This window comes from Chionomys nivalis, chromosome 8 (genome assembly GCF_950005125.1).
Source record: "Chionomys nivalis chromosome 8, mChiNiv1.1, whole genome shotgun sequence".
In the NCBI taxonomy this organism is placed as follows: domain Eukaryota; kingdom Metazoa; phylum Chordata; class Mammalia; order Rodentia; family Cricetidae; genus Chionomys; species Chionomys nivalis.
In genome coordinates, this window is record NC_080093.1 from 61918378 (window position 1) to 61941740 (window position 23363).

Here is a 23363-nt window from a genome sequence, read left to right on the forward strand (position 1 = left end):
GGACTCTGGAGTACTGTCTTTCCCCAGCTTGTTCACTAGGTAGACTTGTTTTATAACCCTTGAGAGCGCTGACAACAGAAAAGCTTAGTCCAGCTACTTCTTTATAAATGGCATTCTCTCTCTGCACAAAGCAAGGATGCGAGAGGAATTAGCATTAGGTCACAGATAATAAACTTAATTACTTCTCCTCATTTAGACAGCAGGAAGCAGCTACAATGTGAGGGAAATCTGGGTTACTTGAAATCCCCATTCTCTGACAGCACATTCTCTTTACCTAAGCATGCTTGCAGAAGCTCCTTAGGACCTACCACCACAGTTCACTGAAGGCTAGTGGTCTTAGGAGGAAGGCAGAGGAAGGAAAGGACACTCCTCCAGGGACAGTGTCCTTTCCATAGCACTTCCTGTCACTCTTTTGCACTTTCTCCCTCTCTTGAATGCAGTCCTGTCAGGAGCTGCAGGCATCTTTCCATCAGAAAACCAAACAGCAGGATGGAGGACCCACACTGGCGTGCCGCATGGCCTGCGGTGGAGCTTGCTATCTCCATCACTGAAGAAACACAGTTATCTATGTCCTTCCCTGGAGACATGAAGACATAACCAGATTGGAAGAATGAGGATTCTTAAGTGTCTTGTAATGGGGATCACTGACTTGTCCATTAACCAAGAGCCCAGACTAGAGAGCAGCATCCAGTGGCCAGGATATTGCAAATCTAGGACGCCCAGTTACGTTTGAGATATAGTTCTTGGTGATGAACTCTGTAACTGACTTAGTTATTACATTAAAGCTGAATGCAGGGTGTTGAGACATCCTGACAGGTTACTACAAGGAGCACGGAACTAAGGTCATGCCTTGCGTATGTAAGAAGCATAGCAATGCTGGCTAGCCTCTAGTCTTGGGTCTCTAGTCTTGAGCTGGTACCTGTCATGCCAGGCTCAGACCTCAGGAGTACAGCACGGGTTAAAGAAGATGATCTCCTTAGATACCTGAGTCTTGGTCTTTTTGTTCAGATAAAGGCCACATGCTACAGTAACAGACCCCGCCTCAAACCTCAATAGAACACAATTTCCTGTTCTCACAGGAATGGGCTTGCATCAAGTCCAAGAACTCCAGGCTTACATAGCCACAATAACTTTTTTCTATTTTGTTTCCTTCAGCTTTTGTGGACATTCCCCAGAGTACCCTACTACCCTTAAGAGCTGTAAGTTGCTGTCCCCAGCCCTGGACGACAATAATGATGGGTTTAGCACAACATGGATTATTATTACAGGGTAATTATTTTGCCTCTAGATAACACCCAAACAGTTGCAATATGCTGCTTCTAATTAAGCTCTGGAACAGTTTCAGCTAGTTAAATAAACATATTTCTCAAAATGCCCCTCCCCTTTAAAGAAAAAGAAATCAGGCTGAAACAATATGAAGGCTAAACAAAGACTTTTTCTTTCTTTCTTTTCTTTTTCTTTTTTTTAAATGAACTGTCAGCTGAGAAAGAGCAGTGCTGGAAGATAGATTCCATAATTTAGATTCCCTATAAATTTTTTAAAAAGTTAGGACCAAACTCCAAATAATACAGAATACAAGTTGCATGAAAGAAACTAGGGGAATGATCAAATAAACACTATAATCGATGTTGTCAACAAGAAAAAATGGAACATGGGCTCAGTGCATCAGGGCAGTGCGACTTCCACAGACCCATCAGGGACATGTGTAAATAATACCCAACAGTTCACAGCGATGGCATGAAAAAGCTGCTATGCCCCAAGTCTTCTTGAAATAAACCAATTAACTAACCAGGCAAAAGGAAAACATAAACAATGACTATTTTTGGAAGGATGACCTATTAGACACTGCAATCCTATGTTGTTTCTAATAAATCCCAAGCTAGGGAGCATGAATGCAGAAAATAATATTAGAAGCTTTTGCTCAGCACTTGCTTTTGGTCATAGAAGGGTGTGAAGAGGATTCCAAGTCATTCAACTAGACGGATTCATGATACCATGTTAGACTGTATAGAATAGAGACTTCCCTCCAAGTTTGCCCAGCCCAGCAAGCTCTCAGTTGGTTTTGAGAGAAAGTGATCATAGGGAAGATGGACAGATGGGTGGACAGAGGGGCTTGCCTCCACACACTGGTGATTCTCTCTGCTCTACACTATAGGAGTGGACTTAGAAGAAGCAGAAAAAGAAATACTCTCTTCTCTGGCAATGGATAAAAGGTAGGGACTCAAACAATGGTTTTGTCTGCTTACAGGGGTTAGCTGAACAGGTGGGTAGATGAATAGAAAGGTGGATGATGGACGAGCATGTGGGCCAACGGGTAAGTGGATGAACGGGTAAGTGGGTGCAGGAGGAGTGGGTGAATGGTAAATGAATGGGTAAGGGATAGATAAGTGAGTGTATGGATGGATACGTGGATGAGTGTGGGGTGGAGAGAAAAACAGACAGGTAGGTGGGTAGATGAGTAGGTGAGCGGATGAGGAGTGGGTAAGTAGTTAGTGAGTGGGAGGGTGGGTGAAATGAAAAAATGCATAGATGGAGGAGGGGTGATGACAAATGAATAGGTAAGGTGGCCTAGAAGACCAAACTGATTCATATCAGAGGCTCAAGTATTTGGTGTTTTCTCTCTGTGTCTGGAGCCCCTGACTTCTAAGCTAACTTTCTATGGCAGTGTTCAAAAATGTTCAGGATTTTGTTACCCAGGTTCTGATGAGGCTTGGCAGCCATAGCTGGGCATCGCTCCCTTTTTTCCCTCTTGGTCTCCAGAGCTCATTCCATTACTCTCTTTATCTCTGGTTTGTTTCTTGATGGAAAGGATCTTGCCTTTTCCACATCAAGAACCTCCAAGGCCTCTCTGCCAGCATGTATAATCTGAAAGGCTCTGTTCCAAGGAACCATATGTTTGTAAGTACAGCAGAGATATCTTTAAGGTGAAGGTTAGAAAATCTCACCAGGGACTGGAGAGATGGCTCAGTGGTTAAGAGCACTGGCTTCTCTTCCAGAGGTCCTGAGTTCAATTCCCAGCAACCACATGGTGGCTCACAATCATCTATAACAAGATCTTGTGCCGCCCTCTTCTGGTGAGCAGGGATATGTGCAGACAGAACACTGTACAAATAATAAATAAATCTTAAATCTCACCAACCCAAACAAGATCCCTCCTCCTTCAGCTTGCTCCAGGAAACAACAGTAGTGGCCAGGTATGATGCAAAAATATGAGCAAGATATTTTCAGGGAAGAAGGAAAGAAAGTACTAGAACAGGCAGGTTCTATTCATGCAGAAGAGCTACAGGCTAGGTAGCGGGAAACTATCAATCATCAAGCAAACAGATCAAGCTCTGTCTTGTTCAGAGCCTGGGATAGAGGTAGTAACTGCTAAACATCTAGAATGGTATAAGCGTTCAAACGTATTCATGGGTACTCTCCCAAATGGTTCAAATGATTGAGAAAAGGGTAAGCTTGCATTTAAGCAGAGCTTTTTCCAACCATTTTTAATCTATGAAAGGATTTATTTATAATCTAAAACTTTAGAAGATAAAATCCTACACAGAGATAAATAATACAGAGAGAATCAGAGGCAAATCATGTCATTCTAAAAAGATTAAAAAATGTCATCAGGTTGAGAGCCTGAAAGTTTTACTTCCAAAAACCCAGTGGAAAGAAAGTAATCTTCAGGTACTTGGTAATCTAGTCGTGTGTCCAGGAATTCAGGCTACCATGCTCAAAGCTGTTACAACAGAATCTGTACACATCGTGTGTGCCTGTGGGTTGCACATACTTAGCATGTCAGAGGACAAAGTAGGGTGTCTGTCCTCAAGTACTTTTGACCTTTTGTTTAAGACAGGGGCTCTCACTGGTTGGAACTTTACCATGTAAGCCAGGCTAGCTGGCCTGGGAGCTTCTAGATAACTGCTTGTCTCTACTACTGGGATTATATGCATGGGCACAACACAGCTCTTCTTACATGGGTTTTGGGGATCCATATTGGAGGCCCTCACACTTACAACAGAAGGGATGTACTGATCAAGGTACCTCCCTATCTCACGTTACAACTGTGTTTTTTTAACTGCCAATAAAGAGAGAATTAATCCCCAAGCCCATATAACTCAACTAACCAAACAACACAGGCGGCTTCTCTGACAACCTCTTCCATCTGAGGCAGTCACTGCTGGTGACTTTCTAGTAGAAACAACGCTCAAGTCTACTCTGTCAGTCTCAACGAAGTTTAATTGTAGTTGACACATTTACACATTTGTGCACTTGAAGTCTTAATCTCATTGTATCTATATCTGTCAGTCAGTGGTTGCCTCTGCATATAAACATTTAGCTATGCACCAAGTAGCTCAACATCAGAAAGACACAAGGAGGATGTAAGGTGACAGATATATTAATAAGGATGATTTAACCACACTACAAGATGTACACATGTCACCAGAACACTCTACATTGTGAATACATGAAACAACTGCCAATTAAAATTAAGTTAAGAAAGAAATGTTACATCAACCAGAGGCAGTCCAAGTCTCTGAGTAGTTCATGAGAACGCTGAGCTGAGTTACCACCAGCTCTGTGGGACTTTTAAGCTACAGAGATTTGGAGACTGAAAGTGAAGAAGAGATATCATTACAAGTCCCACAGTCATCAAACACGGTCATCTCCATCCATGCCATGATGGATGGTGAAGCCTAGTCTTCAACTTGGTTAGCTTTGGAACCTGCTGAGACTCACTTTGGGTTGGTCTGTGAAGGAATTTCTAGGAAGGGTTAACTGAGGGGGAAGACCCACCCCCGAGTGCGTGGCACCTTCCAGAGGCACCATCTACAAAGTGATCCTAGGACAAAGCGGTGCTGTTGCTATCCTTTGCTGACTTGGGAGCCCAGCTTCTCAGGCCTTCTAAGATGTAGTAAAGACTAGCAGCTCTCCAGGAATTTTCCGGGCCTTCAGCACCAGATTGGGATAACTGAGGCATCTAGCCTGTAGACTGAGTAGCTACGGGGTTCTCACCATCTCCAGCAGGTAGACAGTCAATGTTGAATTACCCAGTCGTACCATTTAAGCCAATCTAATAAATCCCTTTTGTAATCCATATTCAATCCATTGGTTCTGTTCTTAAGGAGAACCTTGGCTAATAGAGCACACTACAAAATCTTAAATTGCATTTAATAAAAGAAAGTGTGCTCACGATTATTTCAATGTGTGAATGTCTTGGTGGATACAACTGCCAGAGGTGTTCGTTGAGTTCCAAGCCTCTCAAAAACATGGAGGTTGTAGAGCTTCCCAATGCTGCGGCCTCTGCCTTAGTGCCTATCATAACTTTGCACAAGAATGGTCGGGTCAGGGGATGCTTGCTCTGGTAAGAGATCATCCAGAGATCCTGCAAGCTGGGACAAGGCAGGTGATGTATGGGGCCCTAAAATAGCACAGCCAAATTCAACTGAGAAAGGAACTTAACAATTGGAAAGCCATCAAAAGCCAGTTTAACAAGTGCAAGGACTGGTTCTAAAGTGACTACGTCTCCGTACATCTCCATCGTCTCTGTCACTCTGTGCTGGCTGCCACTAAAACTCAATTGGAGGTGCCTCCTCACTAAAGAGGGAAAAATACAGGGAATGGTGCAAAGCCTCCGGGAAATGCAAAGCCAGTTCCAGAATTGTGAGGCTGAGGGTTTTCCCAGTTTCTTCCTGAAACTCACTTTAAGTTACATAATTAGATCGCACAGTTCAATATGAGGGCATTTAAACACTTCTGGCACCAAAACAATTCACTTTGTGGGGAACAACTGCATCCTTTACTAAAACGTGTTGCCCAAAAAGTGGGTAGAAAAACCCCAAACCAAACAAACAAAACAAGAACCAAATTAGAGGTGACAGTTCTCATCCCAACAGGACAAAGAGTCAAGTGCAGGAGCTGGAAAAGTGCCTTCCAAGAACTTCTGCAGATTTCGGGAATGCTGAGGAAAAAAGAGTCAGCTAAGGAGAAAGGATAGAGGAGAGGCAAAGAATGCCGCTTCCATTAAACGGGAAGGGGCGGTAACGGAAGCTTTCCTGCAGCAAATCAGGTCTGCTGTCCAGTTCCCAGCCTGGCAGAGCAACTTTCCTGGCAAGGTAGTGACCAACTAGGGTCAGTGGCTTCCTCTTATATGAAACCTCTCCCGGGAAATGGGAAAGTCAGGTGCACATAAGGGGGAACTCTCAGTACAGGAAGTGTGAGGCCTGCATAGAAACCAAAGGCCTGGCGATCCAACCTCGCCACAGCAAAACTGTGTGGGCAGACCAATGTCGCCAGAGAGCCAGCTCAATTGATATGACAGTTAAGCACGGATGTGGGGTAGAATCATGCTTGTAGGTGGACAACGGAGGTAGACTGAGGTCCAAGGGCTATAATGCAGGGAAGGGTCACGTGTACCTGGGTGCGCCAAAACCTAAAGACTCCATCACCACTATTTCAAGTCTCTGTAATTCTTGCTACAGTTTCCTAAGATTTCCTCATTTCTTTTTCAAATCAATAAAGACTTAAACATCCATCAAGCTCTTAACTAAAATCCTAATTGCCCTGAGTTTTTTTTTTTTTTTTTTTTCTTTCCTTTTCTGCTGGCCCTTACTGGTAGAAGGCAGGGCTGACTTGCAGACAGGAATACAGAGACTTTTCTGGGAGGGCCTGCCCTGGATCTAGATCTGTCTGGTCCTCATGTATGGCAAGGTTTCCAGGAGCTGAGAAAGCTGGGTTCTCACCGTCTATTCCTGTTCTTGCTAAAGCAGCAGGGCCCCACCTTCCACTGAAATATACTGCCAGTCACGTGTCATTCGGGCTGAAGGGGCTACAGCAGGTGGCTGCATCCTGCTTGATCACATGTTTCATCAACTCCTGACCACAGCTCTGCTGTTCCAGGTGCCCTCATACGAATCATGCTGTTTAGTGTGTTCAGGAGATATGAGGTATAAATTATCTGGTGCTTTACACACAAATCGAGACCAAGGGAGGCGGAAGATCACGTTCCCGAAAGAGGTAGGTCCCCTCTTGGGTAGCGCTCCGGCGACCTCACACTGCTTCCCTTAAGAACCCAAACAGGGTGGCCAGAACCCAACTCAATTCCTGTACCTGCTTTCCTTTCACAATGCTGTAAGGACAGCGTCCAACAGAAACCTGAGCAGACAGCACAACATGAGCCCCTCCTCAGGCTTCCAAATCACTACGCTCTGCCCATGGCTGGTTCTGACACCTCCAGCCCTTAACTCTCCCGCAATATTTTTGGTATTTTAGGTCCCCAGCAAAAATGTGTTGGGAAGTACAGAGCTACTAGGTATCTGTGAAGCCCCTCTCCTAAACATGTCCAGCTTCCTCCAGTAATCTCAACTCAGTGGGGTGCATTTGGACAATCCATGAACCCCCATCGACTTCTGAATGCCAGTTATCACCCAGAGTTCATGCTTTCCATTCCTGCTCGCTCCTGTGTGTTCAGTCATTTACAAGTGTACGGCAGAGGCAGACACCCTGGTTGCAGTATCATACAAAGCATGCTCACTGCCCCAAGATATTCTGCGATCCGCTTAACCCATTTCCCTTCTCTTATTCTTGGCAGCCATCAATCTCATTATTTTCTGCATAGTTCTCTCAAGTTAAGGGAGAAAGGAGTTCTTCTGGCTTCCAGCTGAAGGGTGCAGTCCATCATGGTGGGGAAGTCAGGGCAGCAGGAGCCTGACATAGCTGATCCCCTCATACCACCCACAAGTAGGAATCAGAGGGTGACGAAGGCCTGCTGCAGCTCAGCCCCCTTTCCCTAAAGGCCAGCATTGCAGCCAGGGGATGGTGCTACCCACAGTGGACAGAGCTTCCCACCTCAATTAATGCAGTAAGAATAACAAGTTAATCCCCCATAGGCACGCCCAAGTCCCAAGGGATACCGGCGTCTGTCAATTTGATAATACTAATTATTAATCTGGTTATACGTGCGTTTACTCTTTTAAAAACAGTACAATATAAACAACATATGTGTGATCATCTTAGCACTTTTAAGGCATGCGTTTCAGCAACACTGAACACAAAAACATCGCTCTAAACTATCATAGCTGTCCATCTGCAGAGCTTATCGTACAGGTGTGAAGCCTCAGCCATTAAACAGCGATTCCCTACTGTATCCATCTCCCTGTCTTTGGTAACTGCCTTTCCACTATCTATGAACTTGACAGCTCTGGGTACCAAATACGAGTGAAATCATAAAGAATTTATATTCCAGTGAGTCGTTTGCTTCACAAGCAAAATACCCTCAAGGTTTGCCTTTGTGGGTGTTGGTGTCACATCCCTTCTTAAGGCTGAATAATACTTTATTGTAAAAGTCATACTGTGTTTGTTACTGACTGGACACGAGCTGTTCTCAGCTTTTGGCTAGTAAATGTATAGTTATGAAGCTTGGGGTAGAAGCATCTGATTTCAATGCCTTTGGGTGCCACCTGGAAATGGCACTGGCCACTGTAGTGATGATGCCATCATAGGCTTTCAAGAAGCCACCATGTTATCTCACATGGTGGCTGCATCATTTTATATCTCTAACAACAGTACATTATCCCAGCGCTTGCGAGGCAGAGACTGGTATATCTCATTGAGTTTGAGGCCAGCCTGCCTACAGAGCGAGTTCTAGGACAGCTAGCGCCATTACACCGAGAAGCCCTGTCGAGAGAGAGAGAGAGAGAGAGAGAGAGAGAGAGAGAGAGAGAGAGAGAGAGAGAGAGAGTTAGAGTTCTAACTTCTCTAAATCCTCATCAGGGCTTCCTCTTCCTTTTGAAATTCTGAAAGTAGCTATCTTAAGAACCCACCTGTGAAGAGCAGCGGTATAAAGTTTTATTAGAACACAGTCACACCTACTCATTAAGAGAAGATCCATGGCGGTCTGCCCGCTATAAATAGACTATGGCAATGGGTGTGAGTGGGGTGGAACGGAAAAATGCTGGCCAAGGAATATATAGAGAGTTAGTTAGATAGAAGGAACAGATGTCAAGAGATCCAGGTACAGCAGGGACCACGAAAAACTGTGAAGAAAGTAGCTGTTAAATGCCCCGCCACAAAAACCGAGCACAAATGTGGGTTAATTCGCCTGCTAATCAGCTTGATATAACCACTCCACAAACCATCAATATTTCAAAACAACTGTGCAGAGGATCCAAAATGCATTGCTATTCATCGAATAAATAATAAAAATCCTGAGGCAGGCCACACACTACCTTCCTCTCCAATCTCCTTCCCTTCACTCCCCTGTGCCCCCCACCTCTGCCCAGGCAGCTACAGAGGAAGTCCTGGATTTAGAGACAGATGGAGTAGCGAAGAAAAGGCAATCCTCTAGCGAACACTGGAAAGTGTGTGTGTGTGGGGGGAGCAGTCTCTAGTGAGGAAGAGAGCAAAGAATCAAACCTGACAAGGAAGAAAGAAGGGTCCTGGCTGCCCCACAGAGTCCCTTTACCAACATCCCAGTGCTCTGGTCCCTCCCCTCTCAGGCCGCTCCTGTGGTTCCCCCTCATCTCTGAGCTGAAAGGTTAAAGTACCATAATGTTAGATGATGGAAAATGGGCTGGCTGGAGGCAGAGGCAGGAGCGGGGAGCAGTAATTCTTCAGGCTTAGGCACAGCCCACAGGTCTTGCTAGGGTGAGTCGCATCCTCACCCACACTGAGTCTTCTGATTTCTAGATACACATGGACGTGGGAGGGCTGGAACAGAGAGTTAGGCATTTCTGTTCAGGGAGACAAAACGTTTGGGGACTAAACAGCAATGCTGGTGGCACAACACTGCAGAAGTAATTAATGCCACCGAACTGCACACCTGGAAATGGGTGAAGGCAACTTTTATGGCACAGATATTTTATATAATAAAGAAGAAAAACAGGAGCGGGAGAGGAAACGGCATTTTCTAGCAACTGCAGCAGTGGGAGTCATTTTCCTCCACCATCATTGTGACTCAGTTCCATGCTTAAAAAAAAAGAAGAAAGACATCCTAAACTGAAACAAACCAACAAACGTAGGAATAAGAATGGGCGTCCTTCACTCTCCAAGCCCTAGGCTGTTCAGGCCCAAGGGTCTGAGGGGCATTGATAAATAGGCATAAAAGACACAACCGGAAACCTAACAATGATAACAACCACCAGCCCAGAGCCTTGGGCCTTGGGGTACCTGTCACCTAGCTTGGGAGAGGGGTCAGCCAGGTGCCTCGAGGAGCCCTGGATCTTATCAGCACAGCAGGCAGCACTGAATCCTGTAAGGAATCAAGTCCAGTACAGATGAATGCACCTTGTGAGGACCCCCGGGGTGTGCTGTAAAGTTCAAGGCAGAAATTCTTAAGGAAAGCCAGGAGAACAAAGGATGAGGCATCTTTCAAGTCAGCTCAGGCTTGCCTGGACCAGCTCTGCCTAGGACTCATCCAGGTGCATCTGCAAGACTTGCTTAAGGGCACTTTAATCATTTAACAAACTAATGTAACTTGCTCCAGGCTCCTTTGCCAAAGGCTAAAAACTGGGACAAGATTCTTTGGCCACTCCAGGGACCTAGGTGCCTGAGAGCAGTCTGTGAGCAGCTGCCTGGCACTTGGCATTTTCGAAATTTCTCTCGTCATCACTGGAGTGTGGCTAATTCTTCTCACTACCAGCTTTGCTTCCCGTGCACAGGAGCCTGCTGGGTCTCTGTGTGAGAGGAACTGGGAGGATAGAGGAGGCAGAGGAGGAAGTCAGGGAAAGGGGAACTTTCACATTCCATGGTATTAGATAGACACACCTGTACTCCATATTGCAAAAAGGAATTGAGCCTTCATAGTTTAGTGCTTTGGTGCTAAGCCATTTATTGGTTCTGAGTTACTCTGTCACACCCCCGCTGGGGTGGCCTAGAGGAGTCCAAGGTCAATATCAACCTACTCTCAGGGTTTCAAGAACTGCCAGATCCCATACATTTAAAGAATGAGTGAAGAGCAGGAAGGGGGACAACCAGAGAAGCACAGACACCTCAGGTCCCAGAAAGGTGGCTTCCCGCCTGCGTCACTTTTTTCGTTAGCTTGACAAAAACACTTGACAAAGTAACTTACAGATGGAAAGGCTGGTTTGGGCTTATTGTTGAGGATAAGATACAGCCTGTCACAGTGGGGAAATCACAGAGACAAGAGCTCGGGTGGCTAGTCACATCACACCCACAGTCAAAGAAGACAGACCGATGAATGAAGGCGGTCAACCCACTTCCTTCTTTTTCTCTAGTCTAGGACCCCAGAACATCAAATGGTGTCCCCTCTCCCCACCTTTAGGGTAAGTCTTCCAACATGAATTAATTCAGTCTGGAAACACCCTCAGAGGCATCACCAGAGGTGTATTTCCATGGAGATTCTAAATCCAGTCAAGTTGACAACAAAGATTAGCCATCACACCACCTGACCAGAGAGGGCAGTCCGAACTCTGTAGTGATGGGCTACAAAATTGATGTGGGGATGCTGTTCTCAACCGTTCCTCTGCTTTAGTTTTAAGATGGGGTTCTCTCACTGAACCCAGAGCTTACTGAATCAGGTAAAATGCCTGGTTAGGGGGCTCCTGGGATCCGCCTGTCTCTCTCTCCAGGCCTGATTTTATGTGGGTGCAGGCACTTTACTCACAGAGTTGTCTCCTTGGTCCCCACGCTGTTCATTTTAAGGTCCACTAATCAGTGATCTTACCTTCAAATAACTTTGCTAATTACTGATCTTAACACTGAAAAACACCTTTCAATGCAAGAACCATCACTGGCATTACACTGTGTATTCCCTATGGTTCTGCCCGTACTACAGTGGTGGGGTGATGGTCGTGGACTGACCCAGGTCCTTGTGGTCATGTTGGAATGTTGTTGACTACGGTAGATTTGTTCTTTTCTGCCCTGGTCATATGGCCCCACAGAGTTCAAGGTCAAATGTGTTTTATAGGTCCTGCTGGCATTGTCCCGCAGCCTGGAACCCATGCGGAGAGAAGTTCTCCTCTCTTGACCTCAGTGCTGACATGAGTCTTTGAGAGAAAGTGGAGGAGAAGCCAGGAAGATAAAGCAAGCAATACCAATGTGTACCAGGCTTGAGAGAAGGGACTGGCCCTTCCAAGAATCTCTTGTTCTGCCATCCTCTGAGTGACACTTCTTATTACCAGGCATAACCTTATTCTAAGCCTGAGAGGCCATCTCATTCCGAGCTCATTTGCTGGCTGGATTCAGTGTGGCAGCCTAGACCAGGAGAGCTCAGGCATTGAAATAGGATTTTATTTTCCCTGCAGTTCAAAAAACAAAACAAAAAATTCACCACCACCACCCCCCAGAAAAAAGTTGCTTGTGTTTTTGTATTTTCATAATTGCTCGGAATCACAAGAGGGAGACCAGCCTTTCTTCTTCTGGACTGTAGTGTGATCTCATCACTAAGTAGTTGAGTCAAAGCACCCTGTGCTATGCATGTTATAACCGTAAGCAGACAGAAAGCTGGATAGAATCATGTCTCTGAGGTCCTCACATTACAGCCCACAGATCAAGCCCACCATCTATTTATATCTGTAAACAAAATATTATTGGCATAGAGTAAGCCTGCGCAGAGCTGAAAATGTGGTCTATCATTTGCAATAGAGTTTTATGTGGCCTAGGCTGGTCTGAAACCCTTATGTAGCAGAAGATGACCTTGAACCCCTGATGCTCTTGCCTCTACTTCCTGAGTACTGGGACAAGAGATGGGTATTGCAGTGTGCCCAGGCTCTAGTATGGGGCTTTAAGCACGCCCAGAAAGCCCTCTCTCAGTTGGACTACATTCTTAGTCCTGTGGTCTACCAGTTTAACAAATTCATTTAGCAATTCGTTTAACTTCGTTTAACAAATTCAAGGAGAAAAAGATACAGGCACTGAGACCCAAGCCTAAGATCAACTTCTGGGACTTATCCCAATAAATACTTAAATCCTTCCCTATTTTCAGATGAAAATCTGCTATCTCTTACTATTAAGGCCACTTGACCCTGCTTTATCTATCTCAAACACTATCCTCCCATCCTTGGAACGTAGCTAGCTAGTGACCTTGAGCTAGCTTGTGACCTTGAACTTTTGTCTTGTGAACACCCAGTGCTGAGATCTGGAAAATGTGTTCCAGTCTTGCTCAGACATGAAAGTCGTCAGTGTGACAGTTAGGTGAAAGATGAGACGCAACCCTGAGTGTCTTTGTGAACCAGCAAGCGATGCGTACCCTGACCATGGTCCTTCACTTACTTATCGATCAAATGGGTCCCAAGTAGTAACAAAAAGTGGGCTAAAAGTACATACGGTACCTAGAACAATGCACTGAACATAGACCAAACTGTGAGTATGAGGAAGTAGGACCTGCTTCTACACACACAATTCAACAGAAAGTGCTAGCTTAGAGCCATGGCATGCAGAGTGAGTTGGCCAACGATCTTGACCTAGAAAAGTACATTCTAAAATGAGTGGTCCGGTAAGTGCTTTGGTTCTGTTTCCTTCACTGAAAGCGGAAATGCTAGCATGCAGTTAGAAATTACTTTTATGAACTTGGAGCTTTCTTATGAGCACAACTGATTTTATAAAAAGAGCCATCCTCCTGAAGTTGGTGTTATGTGAGACATGTGGACATGTTTAGGGAGATTTTCCAGGCTTCTGTGGAAATAGGCTATGAGGATCTAAAGAGCTCAGCATCTGGGGAAGGTGTCCAAAGCCTGATCATGGACTCTAGCATCAAGCCCTGGGTTTGGAGGCCTCAGCTGACCGATGATGACCATCAGTTGAAATCAATCTTGCATCTGGCATACTTTCTCACCTGCTTAGAATGCTTTTCTTTATAAGGTACAGAAGAGTAGCTATCATGACAGAGGGACTCTGGGAAGCCCAAAACTACATTTGCATACACATATTTGGCTGGCTTTGGCCAGAGACCATCCCATCCTTCATGCTTGGCAGCAAAGTACCATAGCTCAGTAGCACCACTTTTGAAGATGGGGAGATGGTTCGGCAAGCAAATTGCTTGCTGTGCAAGCATTAGGACCAGAATTCAGATCCCAGCACCCATGCACAACCTGGGTGGGTTTGGTGGATCATCTGTAATCCCAGGATGGGAGGTAGAGATGACATCTCTGAAGCAACCCATATAGTCAGACTGGTTAGATTGGGGTTGAGCAAGAGAGCACGATTCAATAGATAAGGTGGAGAAAGATCAAGGAAGATACCCCATGTCAATCTCAAGCCTTCCTGTGCACCCACAGACATGTGTACTTGCACACTCAAACATGTATACATACACACAGACAGGCAGCTCACAGTATCTAAGCAGATACCACATGTATGTTTCAGCTCTTTGTCATTGTGACGACATATAACTGAGAGAAATTATTTAATTGCAAGATAAATTATGGACCCAATGCAAAAGTATACTGGTAAGGTGGGCACAACATGGCAGAAGGGTAGAAGAGGAAAGCAACAAACCTCATGAAGGCCAGGAGACAGAGAGAAAGCCAGGAAAGGGCCAAGTGCAGGATAAACCCTTTTTGAAGGCACCTCTACAGTGACCTACTTTCTCCAAACATGCTGCACTGTAAACCCATCAAAGAATCAGCCCATGAAGAAAGTCAGCGGTCACAAGAGTCAATCCGGCTCAATAGTGTCACCAACTGAGTACCATGCCTAATACACACATACAAGCCTTTTTGGTGGACAGACCCTACCCAAACCTCAACAATGACCAATTTTAGGTCCAACAATGGGGCTGTCTCCCACACTGGCATCACTTGGGGTGGTACAATGGGCTTAGCAAGAACACTGCCTGAGATGACCCTGCCCTGCCTGGGACCTGACTGGGACCGCTCAGCAGCAGTCCCTCATTCTGCCCCTTAGGAAATCTGCCTTCTAGGTGTTTCTGAGATCCGATACTGGCAAAATACTATAATGACTGGCTGATTAATGGTGAGGATGAGACAGGTGGATGACAGGGATGCTCATTCATGTCTCTCGGGAGACATGGCTGGTGCTTGGTTGTCAACTGAATTTGCGGCAGCTGATTTCCACTCAGTCCATCTCTCTGTCATTTGAGGCTCAGGGGGGAAGGCACCTCAAACAGATTTTCTTTCCACCAGGGGCTCCCATGAGACAATTGTTTCCTGATCCCATGACAACTGGTAGCTATCAGCTAAGCTACGGAGCGCATGCAGCTCCCGCCTCTCAAGATCAGTGGCTCACAACTCACCCTGAAGTGACTGCATTCAATGCTGAGGCACAGTGGCTTGCTTACTGTGCAGCCGACTTCTGCTCCATCCACCAGCAAGAGGAATGCTGGGCACACACTCCGGTGCTGAGATGGACCTGGGAGCAGGGCAGGCTCTGTCCTGGAGCTGAGGGAATAGCTCTGCTTGCCATCCTACCACCTCCAGGGCTCACACAGTCTCCCACTCACTCACCTTGATCAGTGGGAAGAGACAAAGAAGGTTCCCTATATGTTTGGGCAGCCCAGCCAGGAGACAGCAGAAACCAAGCCTCCCACTTCCCTTTTCTGCACTTTATGGATCATTGCGTACAGGTATAAAATGGGTACTAAACTGCTGGCCCAGTCCCCTTCGCAGGGAACACCTCACAGACTCAATAAACTGCTTGATGGAGTCACAACAGTGCCTTGTGGAATTAACGCCAGCATTTAGAAAACACAGCAGCAAAGCTACAATTAATCAGTTGATTAATTAATTAGAGACAAGGTTGCTTGTATCCTAGGTTATCCTCAAACTTACTAGGAAGTCTGTGGTGACTTTGAGCTTCTGATCCTCCTGCCCCCACTTCTGGAGTACTGGAATTACAGGTGTGCCCCACCATGCCTGGTTCATATGGCACTGAGGATAGAATGCAGGGCTTCCTGCATGCTATGCGAGCACACTGCCATTTCCTGCAGCCCCCTTCCCCATGCGGTACAATTTAAATGGCTTGCTTTTGCTTCAACGCACTTGGCTGGAAGGAAATTTGAGCATTTTGATCAAGTACCGGAAGTACCCGTGGGAGGGACAGCCCACACATCCCCAGGTGGCTCTGGAAGGAAGGCATGGAAGATACAGAAAGATGCTGAGACAATGACATCTTTAAAGTCACTTGTCAGAGAGGCTGTGGGGAAGACAGCATCCCCAGCGGCTCTCATCTAATGCTTGTGTCTCCCGAATTCAGAGAGTGAACTCTTTATAGCATGAGGAAGTGGGGCCTCTGGGAGGTGATTAGCTGACTGAGGGTGGAGCACCAGGACTGGGATTGGGTTCCTGGCATGAGCAGTTTAAGAAAACTCTCTTAACCCTTACAGTACTGAGAACTTATTAAGGTGCTATCCATGAATCAGGAAGTCAGCATCACCACATAGGAATTTTCTGGTCTTTGGAACTATGAGAAATAAACTGTTGTTTTTAACCCTCTAACCTTTGGGATTTTGTTACAGTGGTTCATCCAAATGGATCAAGGATTTTTCTAGATATCATGGTCATGTGCACCCGAGAGCTGAGCTGGCCACCCAAGCCTGTGCTGTCTAGGCTATGGGGCTCGAGGGAGGGCACCAAATGCCTTTATCATTTGTACTGCATCCCAAGATGGAAAAGCAGGAGGCGGATGACAGTGGAGCAGGGTAAACAGCTTCAGAATTGGAAGCTGAAAAAGGTTGACTCTCAACCCGTGGGAAGTGCCTGTGAAGGCCATCCTTTGACTAGACCATTCTATAGCATCCCTGGAACTGAACGTAGGGTGACTGAATGACATTGGCAGCAACCAGAGCTGGTGACATGGTCTGGATCAACTACAGAGTGAGGTATTCATGTGGGCTGTAAGGCTTACGGCTTTGTGTCCACTACATGCTGCCCCACAAAGTCAATAGGATACCTTAGTAGAGGTCAGAGGACCAGAGATGAAGGGAGAGTTGAGTCAGGTTGTTGAGAGGTCACATTTGAAGAGAGAAGGCACACCTGCTGTCTGTTCTTGGCCTGAGTCATCCTATTCTCAGAAATGCTGAACAGGATAAAAAGATACTGATCTTTTTTGTTTTTTGTTTGTTCGTTTGTTTTTTTCAAGACAGGATTTTTCTCTGTAGTTTTGGAGCCTGTACTGAAACTAGCTCTTATAGACCAGGCTGACCTCGAACTTACAGAAATCCTCTTGCCTCTGCCTCCCGAGTGCTGGGATTAAAGGCGTGCAGCACCACTGCCCAGTCAGCCACAAAGATTCTAATGGCAGAATAAAGAAAACCCCAGCAGAATTGTGAGCTAGGACAAACCCAGAAAGTAAGCCAAATCTACCCTGGGCACAGTAGTCCCCATCTGCCCCAGTTATTATGAGGGCCATCGGTGGACACCAAAGACTCTGCTCCTCCAAGCAAAAGAAAACCAGCAAGGCTTCTGCACAGGGGAACCTTATTCTTAAAATAGCTTTATCAAAAAAAAAATAGAGAACACATTTTAATTGTTTCTATAATCAAATTCACACAGATAAGATATTACATATTGAAAATTGTGTTATCCTGTAAAAAATAAGTTTAATGTTTCTAGACCAATATGGCCAATAATTTCTTTACAATGCCAACCCAGCATGGGAAATTGGGAGACTTTTCTCCCATTGGGAGACCACATAGTTAGTTTCCAAAACTTGAAAGTACACACACATAGATAAACCACTCCCCCTGCACACATACAGAGTCACTCCACCAACAAGAGCATCATAATCTGTATCAACAACATCATGAGCTGTATTAATAGCATCATGAACTGTATCAATAGCATCATGATCTGTATCAACAGCATCATGAGCTGTATCAATAGCATCATGATCTGTATCAATAGCATCATGATCTGTATCAACAGCATCATGAGCTGTATCAATAGCATCATGAGCTATATCAACAACATCAATAGCATCATGAACTGTATCAATAGCATCATGAACTGTATCAATAGCAGCAGTTGCTTCTCCGGTTCTGTTGTCATTTGAGCAAAACTGTAGTTATCCAGCATACTTCGCAAAAAAAAAAAAAAAAAAAAAAAAGTTAAAGCGAAACTCCACAAAATGGCACAGGTCTGTTACTATTGTGGTCCCTGGCATGGCCGTATTAGTTAGCTTTCCAGCATCATCTAGATATAAAGCATTCTGGGGACCATCAGTACAAACAGCTCTGCAAAGGCACAGTCACCATCACAAAGCAGGTACAAGACATCCACAGGGGTCTGCAGAGCGACTTACTGAATGCACCAGAATCCTGTAGTGTTGTGACCAGCCTCACAGCATACATTTGTGTCCTTGTGGTTCTAGAAGTCAGATATTTAGAAGGGGGCCCGAAGTGCCAGAAGAGCCTGTTTTCTTACAGAGGCTCCCAGATAGAGTCCCACTGTCTTACCTTTTCCTGCAAGTTCCCATGTTCCACCTGTAACCTAAACACCCCAGGACACACAGCAGAGCATCTGGGAGGACTGGGAACTAGGGTGTGCATATTTTGGGGGTATTTGCATTTTGCTTGTCTTATTGAATGAGAGAGAAGTCACCAGGGGATTAAAACTCCATTGTAAGATCAAAGTACCAATACAGAGTCTTCCCACTAGCTGCAGCCACCTGAGTATTTGTCCTCTTTCCTATCATTGTACATCTCCTGTCTCTCTGTGGTCAGGGTCTTGTCTCCTGGAAGGTAGGTGTCTTAGGTTCATTTCCTGTTGCTCTGGCAAAATGTCCTCACAAAAGCAACTCAAGGGAGACAGGCTTTATCTGACTCACAGTTCCCGGTTCCAGTCTATTGCTTTGGCAGGCAGCAGGAACTTGAAGGAGTTAATCACATCACATCCACCATCAAGAGCAGAGGGCGATACATTAACGCATGGTGGCTTGCACTCAATTCATTCTCCTTTGGTTCATAATCCAGGACCTAAATCTAAGGAATGGTGGCATGAACTTTTAAGCTAGATTTGCCCACATCCATTAACATAATTGAGACATTCTGCCATAGATGCACGCATACGCCAACCTCGACAGTTCCTCATGTGGAGGCTTCCTTCCCTTACAGTGTGTCAAGTTGTCAGTTAAAACCATCATGACTGGCATTGACAAGGGAATCATTTTTGCAACCTGCATACTAGGTTTACACCAGGTCACAGCCTGGGGATAATGTGTCAGTTCTCTCTCCTGCATTTTCTCTGTTGAAGAGTTCAGGCCCAGATCAGCAGACTTGCTCTATTAAGAATCAGACCATAAAGAGATTAAGCTTCCCCGGCCATATGGTCTCTGTTGCCACTACTCAACCACTGTGCAAAAGTTGCTCCGGTGAACACATGGATGAGGGGACTGTGTGCCAAAGTGGCTGTCTTCACAAACACAGAGCTTTGAATTTCATCTAATTTTTCAGATAATTCAAAACACTCTTATTTTGACTCACCCCTTCCAACCTTTAGGCACATAGTAAAGAAGGAATTTGCCCAAATTATCTGGTCCCAACTAAAGGTTTGTTTTTATTTACTTTAATGTGTAAGAGTGGAGTATGCTCAGAGGCCAGAAGGACATTGGGTCCTCTGGAACAGAAGTTACAGGTGGTTGTGAGCCACCTGATGAAGAGATGCTGGAATGAATCCTGGGTCCTGTGCAAGAGCATTAAATGTTCCTAACCATTGAGCCAGCTCTCCAGCCACTTATTCCTAATGAGAGGTCATGCGTGTGGCAGCCTCTGCTGGCCTCGTTCTCTCGCACCCTTCGGAAAGGAGATTAGGCACCCTGTGTGTACCAGAATCTATGCTGGTCAAGAAAGAGTGAGAGGCTGACTTCAGGGAACGGAGAGGGGAAGAAAACCACAAAGAGGAGGCGACATGATGGGAGGCACCACTCAGGATGCAGGCGTTCGCACTGCCTCTCAGAATAATGCTCTGAGGACCTCAGGTGTCAGGGAGGTCCAGGTCAGGTAAAAAGTAAAGTGTGGGAAGGATGCTGGAACTTTGAAATTGATCTGAATCTGTCTGTAAATGAGCCATTGGGAATGGATGCAGACACTGAAGAGGGGGAAAGGGCAGAACGTAGAGCCTGTGGGGACACTAGCCTTTCTTCAGAACAGAGGAGAAGAGTGAGAGAAGCAAGGAGGAAAGAGAGAGGGAGGAAGAGAACGGGGGAGGGAGAACGAAAGAGAGAGATGGAGATATAGGGTGGGGGAAGGATGTGCACTGGAGGGACAGGGAGAAGAGGTATACCAGAGACAGGGAACCAGGGCAATGTGGAGTCATGGGGTCAGGGGAGAGGGTGGGTCTGAGAGCTGAATCCTGGAACTGGGGAGACGACAAGGCTTACTGACTGGGCATCGCTGGTTTGCATTAGAACAGATGCTAACAGTGATTGGGTGCACTGCACAGAGGGAAGGAGACAGAGACCTGGACTGAAGCAGCTTGGGAAAGTCGGCTCTGAAGACAAATGCAGATGCTGGGCAGAGGGCAGAGAGGAAGTCAAGGCTAAGTCTGAAAGATGAGCTTGCATTAACTAACTTTGAAGACGCTGGAAGGGAAGGGGCAATCTACAGGAGAGGGTGCCAGCAGAAGCGGAGCCCCAGATGGTAGTTCTGGTGGGCTGGGCCTGGGGCTGACCTGTTTTAGTACACAATAGCTATTTCTAGAATAAATAAACACCCAAGTAAATGACATCTTGGCCGGATTTTAAAATCAGGATTGTCACCTTCCCATTGTCCTTGCTCCCATGGTCTCTTCCTCTGTGGTTTACAGTCCCCCACCTCCCTTATCGGGCTCTGACCTCATTCCCAGTTGGTTCCCATCCCAGGCTACACTGTCTGATTTGATGCTATCAAACCTGACATGTTCCTAGCCACGTGGCCGTGCATGAGGGAGCCCTGGGCGCCTGTTCCACTTACACAACAGCCCTTCACTGGCACCAGCCCCTGTACTGGCTAGGCTGTCCTTCCCAGCATGCCCCTGGAAAGGCTCACATTAGCCTTTAAACCATCCCACATCTGCCTCTGCTGTCCCTACCAGAGTCACGTTCCCGCTTTGCCGACCCTCTCTCCTTCGCTCGCTTTCTTCCTCTGTCTCTCCACTCAACACTCTAGTGTCACTCTGACATCTATGCCGAAGACAGGAAGAGGTCACATGGACTCTGCATCCTCAAAGCCTGTGTTACTTACATGGCTTCTAGAAAGAAGGAAGGGAATGAGGTACATGGGATGGTCACTATTTATTGTCTACTTGATTGACAGGAAACAGCTGGGTCTTTCATGAGGTACACTTCTGAGTGTCTGTGGTCTTTCCTCAGAGAGGATTAACAGAGGAAATGAGACCCACCCTGAGTGTTGACACCCAGGGGTCTTGACCTGAAGAATAGAGAAAAGGGGGAGTGGCAGCTCAGTGCCAGCCTTCCTAATTCTCTGCTCTCTGGTCTGTGAGCAAGCAGCCCCGTGCTCCCACTGCCATGCCTTCCTCATTTTTGAAGGACTCTTAGAAGGAACTGGACCTTTTACTGAGGCTTCAAAGAGCTTGATTAAGTGATTGGAACTCCAGTGACTACTGGAGAAGGCGAAATGCTGCAAACTGATAGCCAACTAATCTTGGGTGTATCTCCAGCTGCCCGTTTAAGTCCTTTGTTAATAATCTCTTTGGCACTTGACCTAATATCTTTGTAACTGTTAGACAAACCCCTTGGAAAATCCAGATTATCAGAGTCCACCAGTAAAAAAGCTAAGAAGGCCTATAGCTCAAATTTCTCTGTCTTTTTGGGGAAAAGACTACGTGATGTTTCTGCCAATATATTTGAAAATCACCTAGATTTTTTATTGAATTTGTTCTGTTGCTATTAAAAATGAAGAAATTGTTACCATATTAGAATATGGAACTTGGGGTAACCTAAATCTGTGTTCCTGGGACATGGTTGGCTCACATTTCATTCCTGAATAAGTCATCTCTTTTGTTCTTTTGAGATGAGAGCTGTTTTCCTTCACTGGCAGACCACACCCTCAAACTGTAAGCCAAAATAAGCCCTCTACCTCTTAGGATGAGAAATGAACTACAGGGTGAGCGGGGAACTGTGAGATGGTCTGGAATCAAGGGCGCTACGGTCTGTCTTGCTCACTCCTGTTACATGACAAACCCCAGAGACAAATCTCAGTGACTGCAAAATGTAACTCATATGGTTTCCTCTCAACGGTTGGCTTAAGATAAAACATAATCCAGAACAAGGGGGCATGGCTAGCATCTGAGTCTATCAGGCAGTGGGTGAGCAACTCCAAGGTCAGCCAAGAGCAGGCACAGAACAAAGACCAGCCCATCTGCTGCCAAGGCCCTGGTAGATGCAATTAGCAAAGCAAAAGCTGCTGGGACACAGCCTTCTGCTCAGCTCTGCTCTAGAGAGCAGGACAGACAGAGTCCAAAACTAAGAGCTAACCATGATATTGGGGAAGTAGGCAGGCTTTTCTTTCTTTAAAAGACTTGTTTTTTCTTACTTTTTAAAATGATGTGTATGTCTATGTGTCTGTGTGTATGTGCACATGACTGCAGATACCCATGAAGGCCAGAAGAGGGTGTGAGATCCCCTGGAGTTGGAGTTCCAGGGGGTTACGAGTCATCTATGTGGGTGCTGGCATCCCAACTGGTGTCCTCTGCAAGAGCAGCAAGTGTCCTTAACCAATACACTTCAGCGCCGAGGATTTCCTTGTTCTGATGAAAACATCATATTACCAATATAGTAAGTCTATCTTTCCCATTACTATGATTTTACCACCCAAATAAGCCACAGAAGCTGTGAACATCAACTCTGCTATTAGAGGGAAGCAATTGGGTGATCAGGGCTAATCACCATGTACCTTCTTAATGCTAAGTGACTTATTATCCACAAACATGTGGGAACGTGCTCTGGGAAGAGCCCTACCAGCCGAACACAGGAACACAGGCACGTTAAGCTTCTTAATTGAAAATATAATCTGTATTGCGGAGATTAAAATATATTGGATTCATTTTGGCTCTATTCTTCCCCATTGTCCCACATACATTTTCTTTATGCTACACAATCAAATTAGTTCCCCTGCTACGGAAATTATTTCCACACAATAAATCAATTTTATAGTGAAGCTATGACTGAATGTCCTATTTAAAGGAAATGCAAAGCGGGGAATGGAGACAATTTTCTAACTGATGCGATCAGTGCACTGCCTCCTGCCTTTGGCGATCTGAGCTGCTTTTCTCGTTGCTTCGCTACTGCCTTCCTTGAAGAAAGCTTTAGTTCTGCGGGATGGAGGGAAAAAGGTGGTTAGCTGCCTGTCTGTCAGAATGCCAGAGCAATCCTCGAAGGGAACTCTTAGCTAGGTTGGCTCCATGTTGTCATCCCAGGAAAACCCCATTCCCAGGCTTCTGCAGAAGATTTCCCAGACTTTCTGTAAGGTG

General features: G+C 45.7%; 1 protein-coding gene across 2 annotated transcripts in view; it reads right to left on the reverse strand.

The window, feature by feature from the left end:
- Positions 1-23363, reverse strand: part of Dock1 (dedicator of cytokinesis 1) — a 497567-nt gene that overhangs the window by 99193 nt on the left and 375011 nt on the right. The window lies entirely within an intron of this gene.